This window comes from Fulmarus glacialis, unplaced genomic scaffold (genome assembly GCF_000690835.1).
Source record: "Fulmarus glacialis isolate BGI_N327 unplaced genomic scaffold, ASM69083v1 scaffold7576, whole genome shotgun sequence".
Classification (NCBI taxonomy): domain Eukaryota; kingdom Metazoa; phylum Chordata; class Aves; order Procellariiformes; family Procellariidae; genus Fulmarus; species Fulmarus glacialis.
In genome coordinates this window covers 29,488-35,487 of record NW_009218686.1, presented here as the reverse complement: position 1 = coordinate 35,487, position 6,000 = coordinate 29,488, and the positions used below count along the sequence as shown (strand labels likewise).

At 37.5% G+C, this 6,000-nt stretch overlaps 1 pseudogene; it reads left to right on the top strand.

Annotated features, from left to right (window-relative positions):
- The first annotated feature begins 512 nt into the window (after window positions 1–512).
- The window catches only part of LOC104078464, a 31,594-nt pseudogene continuing 26,106 nt past the window's right edge, over window positions 513–6,000 (top strand).

The window sequence follows — 6,000 nt, the reverse complement described above, 5'->3', positions numbered from 1 at the left end:
GGCGGTGAGCGAGCAGCTGCGTGGGGTTTGGCTGCCTGCCAGGTTAAACCACGACAATTTTAGAACTGTAACTTGTCTGTGTCCTATTCACTGCTTCCTTCAGAGAATTACAATTATGCCCCCATGATTCTCTCTTCCCTATAAAACTGAGCTTAACCGGTGAGAGGCGAGAAAGCATTTCCATCTTGTTCACAGCTGGCACTTCAAGGGACCCAACAGGAGCGTTTGTGTCTGACTCTTCCTTGTTTATCTAATCATTTGCTCTAACGAATCGTCACCCATGGGCTGTTTACGTACAAACAGATTTTATGAAAAATCACACCCTGTTTATAGCAACTGGAAAGAGGCTATCTTAGCTAATTGAATTGTTCTGTTTAAGGTGTTTCCTTCAACTCTGGCCAGAAGCAAAGATCCATCAGTAAGGGTATTACCTGGTAAACTATTCGTAGGTTAATTTCCTATAGCTCTTGTTCAATGAAGAGTCCTGTAAGGGGTTTTGCCTTTTTTCACAGGTGCCACCAGTGCTTCTGGACAAGCAGTTTTCGGAATTTACACCAGATATCACACCCATTATTCTGGCTGCCCACACCAACAATTACGAAATCATAAAGCTCCTTGTGCAGAAAGGGGTCTCCGTGCCCAGGCCACACGAGGTCCGCTGTAACTGCGTCGAATGTGTCTCAAGTTCAGATGTGGACAGCCTCCGCCACTCTCGATCCAGACTCAATATCTACAAGGCTCTGGCAAGCCCATCTTTGATTGCTTTGTCCAGTGAGGATCCTTTCCTTACCGCTTTTCAACTGAGCTGGGAGCTGCAGGAACTGAGTAAAGTTGAAAATGAATTTAAGTCGGAGTATGAGGAACTGTCACGGCAATGCAAGCAATTTGCAAAAGATCTCCTGGATCAGACACGGAGTTCCAGGGAATTGGAAATTATTCTTAATTACAGAGATGATAATAGCTTGATAGAGGAACAAAGCGGTAATGATCTTGCAAGATTGAAACTGGCAATTAAGTACCGTCAAAAAGAGGTGAGTGTGCTGGAGAATATTTAAGCATATTTAGTAGTAGTAATGTGATAAATAATAGCCTGAAATTCATCCTTTTAACTGAGACAAATTGTTGCTTATCTTTTTTTGTTCTACAGTGTCTCTTCTTCTTTTTATATTTTTAATTAGATGAATTTGAGTAGCTGTTATAGTTTGATAGTATCAGAATTTAAAATAGCACAGATCTGTTATAGCACAGATCCAAAGAAACTTTTTTTCCCTTTGCACCTGAATAGACATAGTCTCCAGTAGTTGTGCTCTGAAAAGCTCTTCAATAATAGGATGAGAAATATATAAAGCATATTTCAAATTAGCTTTAATTGTGTCTGACAGAAAAAGGAGACTATGTGTTTAAACACCTATAAAATACTACAGGCACCTCTATAGAAAGGTTTCTTAAAAAAATAGCTATTGTAAGTAGATACTGAAACATAAGATTAATAGCAATGCATGATTCCCCAAAACTTTGACATTCAGATTCTTTTTCATGAAGAATCCAAAATGGAGATACCTGGGTATTGAATTCCATGACAGTTAAAAATTCATGAGTTTGCTTCACTGGTATAGATATTCAACTGGAATCAGAGGATGTCTACATTTCTTTTAAAAATACTCAAGTTCTTATGTGCCTGCAAAAGCGAAAGAATCAAGACAGAAAAGTAAGTTAGGAAGACGGTTCCCCTGATATTTCCAAAACTTCACTTGATCCCTGCTTATCATCATGTCAGAATGTGTTTTATCATCTCATTTGGAACCTGTACATCCAAAATCAGCTGAACTGTGGAAGTGTATAATCAAGACAAATGCCGTTAATAATTAAATGTTATTTGTTCATATAGAATATGGCAAACGCTTAAGAAACTTCTGTGTTATATTGAACTAGTCTATTTATCTCTGCTAAATCTCTGTTCTGCAAAGTGTAATAGTAAATGCATTAATATATTAAGTATGTTAGAAAGGTTTGCAGGAACAATAAACAAACGTAATGATTCTGTTGTCCATTTGAAATACAGTTTAGTAATGCAGGTAGGGACCTACTGAAGTACTTCTGGAAAAATATCTCAATCTCTGACTTCATAAGTCTTCTAATAAGCATTTTTTCCTTCAGGAAATGTATTGCATAATTTTGTATTTGATATTATAATGTTTTACACAACATATTCACTGCCTTCGTAAATTATTTTCAGATGGTACTATTCCAGACTTTTCTTAACAACTACTATTTCTATTTCTTGAAATGCCAATCTTGTCCCACAGTCATTTAAGAAATTGTAGCTTGGATTTCTGTTTTCCAAAGGATTCAAGCATTGAAATAAAATTCTGACCTCTCATTATTTTATTTTTTAAACTTAAATACAAAGCTTGAATATTCTTAATTTGAGATAGAGACAGTGAGAGACATCTGTAGGCTAGAATGTTTTTTAATAGTTCATCTGATTCCCATGCCTAATTAAATTGCAGTAATACAGCTGATTACACTTCATGGATTCTTCATAATAGCAAACATTAAAGCAATACTGATTTAGTGCAACAATTCCAAATCAGTGGATCTTTTATACTTTACATACGTTTTTAATTTCTATAAATATTTCCCACTATCCCTACCATTTGAGTCTCCCTGAAGTAAAATAAAGTTTTATTAGATTGTTTTGCTGTGTTCCTAAATGTATTGGCTACTAGATGCTGGAGCAAATAGTATCCACTGTAACTGATCCGTCATTTTATTTCTGATTATTACAACAGTATTCTGGTAGGTACAGATCCAAGGTAAAGTAACTTACCTCAGGCATAACAAATGCTTGGATTCTGGCTGTCCTGGTGCATATGGATCATGATGAAAATAGATCAGACAGGTCTTTCTATTCCTTGTGTCAAGGATGTTACAGAAGCCACTGAATCCAGCAGCTGCTAGGGTCTGGGGATTCTTTTAGCCTGGGCACTGGAGCCCAGCCAGGAGAACCTGGAGACCCTGGGGTCTCCATCCCACGCACAAGCATACTGACCAGCCCTGCTTACACAAGACCAGCCCCTTGATTGCCTTCTCCTCTCCATTTTGCCATGCTTGTTCCTCCCTGATCCTTCCCACCCTTTACCCTTCCCCTAAACATCCCATAATAAATTTTACATAATCCCATAAGACCCCTCTGATATCCCGTAATAACTTTGAATTTCCCATGAGTTCCATGAACCCCCCAAACATCCCACAATACTCATGATAATGATGTTTTCCCCTCCTTATGATCACTTACAAAGTTGAGGCTGACCCTCCTCGAGGCAGTTGCTGCCGGTCCTTTAGTGGCCCATTCGTCAGAGGTTAAAGAGTCTTGGTCTTCATCATTGTCTCTATTATACCCTGGTTTCTGTGTTGAATTTATCACTTTTTGTGTTGTTTTCTATTTCTGTTATAATAATTAACCCTTAACCAGATAATTAAATGAACTAATAATTCAATGAACCAGATGCTCTCACATTTCATATACCCTTACACTACAACTATCCAAGGTAAGCTTGATGGCAAGCAGCAGAAGCAACTTACAAACCTTATTTTAAAAATGGCAGGAAAAAAGCGTGGGCTGGATTTTAACTAGCCCATTAATATATTATTTTGGATTTAACCTGTTTAAAAATACTGGTTTGGGGTGATACATGTCCTTCCTCTGCCCTATGTGTCTCAACCACGAAGAGTCGGTTCTCCACCAAAGACTTTTCTATTGTGACAGGAGCAAACATGGATTTGTGTTTTTTTGGTGCCATCAGTTCTAGTTATTGTCTTTCTTTCTCTTAACTTGCCTGCTATCCTGCAAAATAATAATAGCAAAAAAAAAAACAACCAACCCAAAACCCCCCAACAAAACAGCAAAACAGATAAGAATGCATTGTCTTCCCTTCTTATCTTACCACCCAACCCTAACATCCCTAACGCTATTACCCTAACGCTAAAGAACATGGTAATGCTATATTGGGACTGAGGTCAGAGCTCCATGAGTAAGCAGGAGTAAACAGGTCTGGTTGTTCAGAACATCCAGTCTAAGTCCAGAAATGAAGAATGAGGAAAAGTAAAATAGGAACACATGTCTTTTTACATTGCTTTTACAACTAATTGCTCAGGAGTTAAAGACTACTTTTTTTCTTTCAAAAGAATTACTATAAAATTATTAGCGGTATAATCTCTTGGCATTAACAAGTGAGTATGAAACACATTAGAACTAAACCTTGTAAAGGACTGGAGTAGGCTTTGGATAATATAACTTGTTTTAATCTCAAAGACACAAGATTGGGTAGGAGCAGCAGATTGAGGGTACTTGTAGGAGAAGCAGACAAGTGGATGGTGAAGAATTTTCATTGTGTAAAGAAAGGAAAATTGGCAAACATGAGAAAAGGTAATTACCAAGCTGGGAGTTGTTGAGGAGCTTCAAAATGACATAGTGTTTGACCAAATGTAGATCTAGAAATACCTTGTAGTGAATACAGAAAGGCTCTTAAAAGTCAAGTTATTATGCAGTGCTTGGTGTAGTGGTCTGCAAGCCCCTGGTACCATCTCTGTATTATCATCTATGGAAATGAAGACAGCACATTCATTCTCAGAGCTGTGTGCATTGTTCGTGGTCACCAGATTGCCCCTGAAGTGGACCTACTCCACAAAACCAGAAAGTTTATGCCAGTTGGATTTGAGGTTCTTCACAGTGAAAGGTGCTTATCTTCTGCATTTTCATTCCTTTCGCATTTGCCAGAATACTGTGATCCTCATTCAGGTACTGCCAAAAGGCATCTCAGTGGTATCAATTCTCAGTCCATGGTGTCATGTCAGAGAAACTTCCCTGATAAAACTATCTATCTTCTTTCATTAATAACTACTGAGGTTGAAAGAGATTTATAATTTCAAGTTTACACTGCAGAATAATGTCTGGGAAGACTGTTGATAATATCTGTTCTGAGTTAGGTGGCAGAACTAGAGTATCTGCCAGCATGTATGTTTTGTGTGCTTACCCATTTTTTTTAGCATAGCACATGGGACGCAACACCCAAGGTATCATTTTTTTCTGTTCATTTTGCATCACTGATGCTGTTTGATTATAAGCAAAGACACGTTGCTGATGCTTATGGTGCCTGTTTCTGACACCTACTGTTGCCTGGGCTACAACTAGCAGCAGACGAGAGATTCCCTGAAGTCATGCAACCAGTCTGCATTGGGCACAACCATTTTGTTGTCTAATTATCTACTGTATAATATTATCTCAACTAAGGGAGAGTTTGGTTTTATGAAGGCTGTCACTTACAATTTCATTGTGCTAGATTCTAAGCACACAATGAGCAATGAGAAATAGTTTCCTGTTTTCCTAAACCAAATTAAAATGTTATCTAATTCAACTGCAGTTTCATTCAAGGATGTGGAAGGGAAATCCCTGATGCTGTATATGATTCACAAGCAGAAGTTATTCTACCTGTAATAATAATAATATGTCACTCTGAGTTTAAGTAATTTGCAAAACCCTGGTGCAACAATGCAATTAAGTAGCAGAGAATAGTAGCAGTGTATAATAATTAGTAGACAGTCATCTTTGCCACTAATTGCAAAATGCATGTTCTGTCTCATATATATTGAGAGTTTTTAATAGAGAAATCACAGCAAAACCCCAGTGTCTCTCACTCTTCTGTTAGCTTTGTTTTAGCTTTGGTTCTCTTTAGGTCTTATATCTGCATATATCTGCACATACGTGAAAGAGTACTTACTAATTTTCCCATATATGTGAAATAAAGAAGGGAGGGGGAGAGATTAATAGACTGAATCAATATCTTCTGGTTTCACAGTAAGTTTAATTAGTGCAATTTAAATACTTATACTAGTAGTTTATATCTCTGTCTTGTCTTGCCCCATACTAACTGGCCCATGTCATTTAAGCAATAGCTGTATAAGCTCAAATGTAGTAGCAGTATAGTAAGCTATAAACAT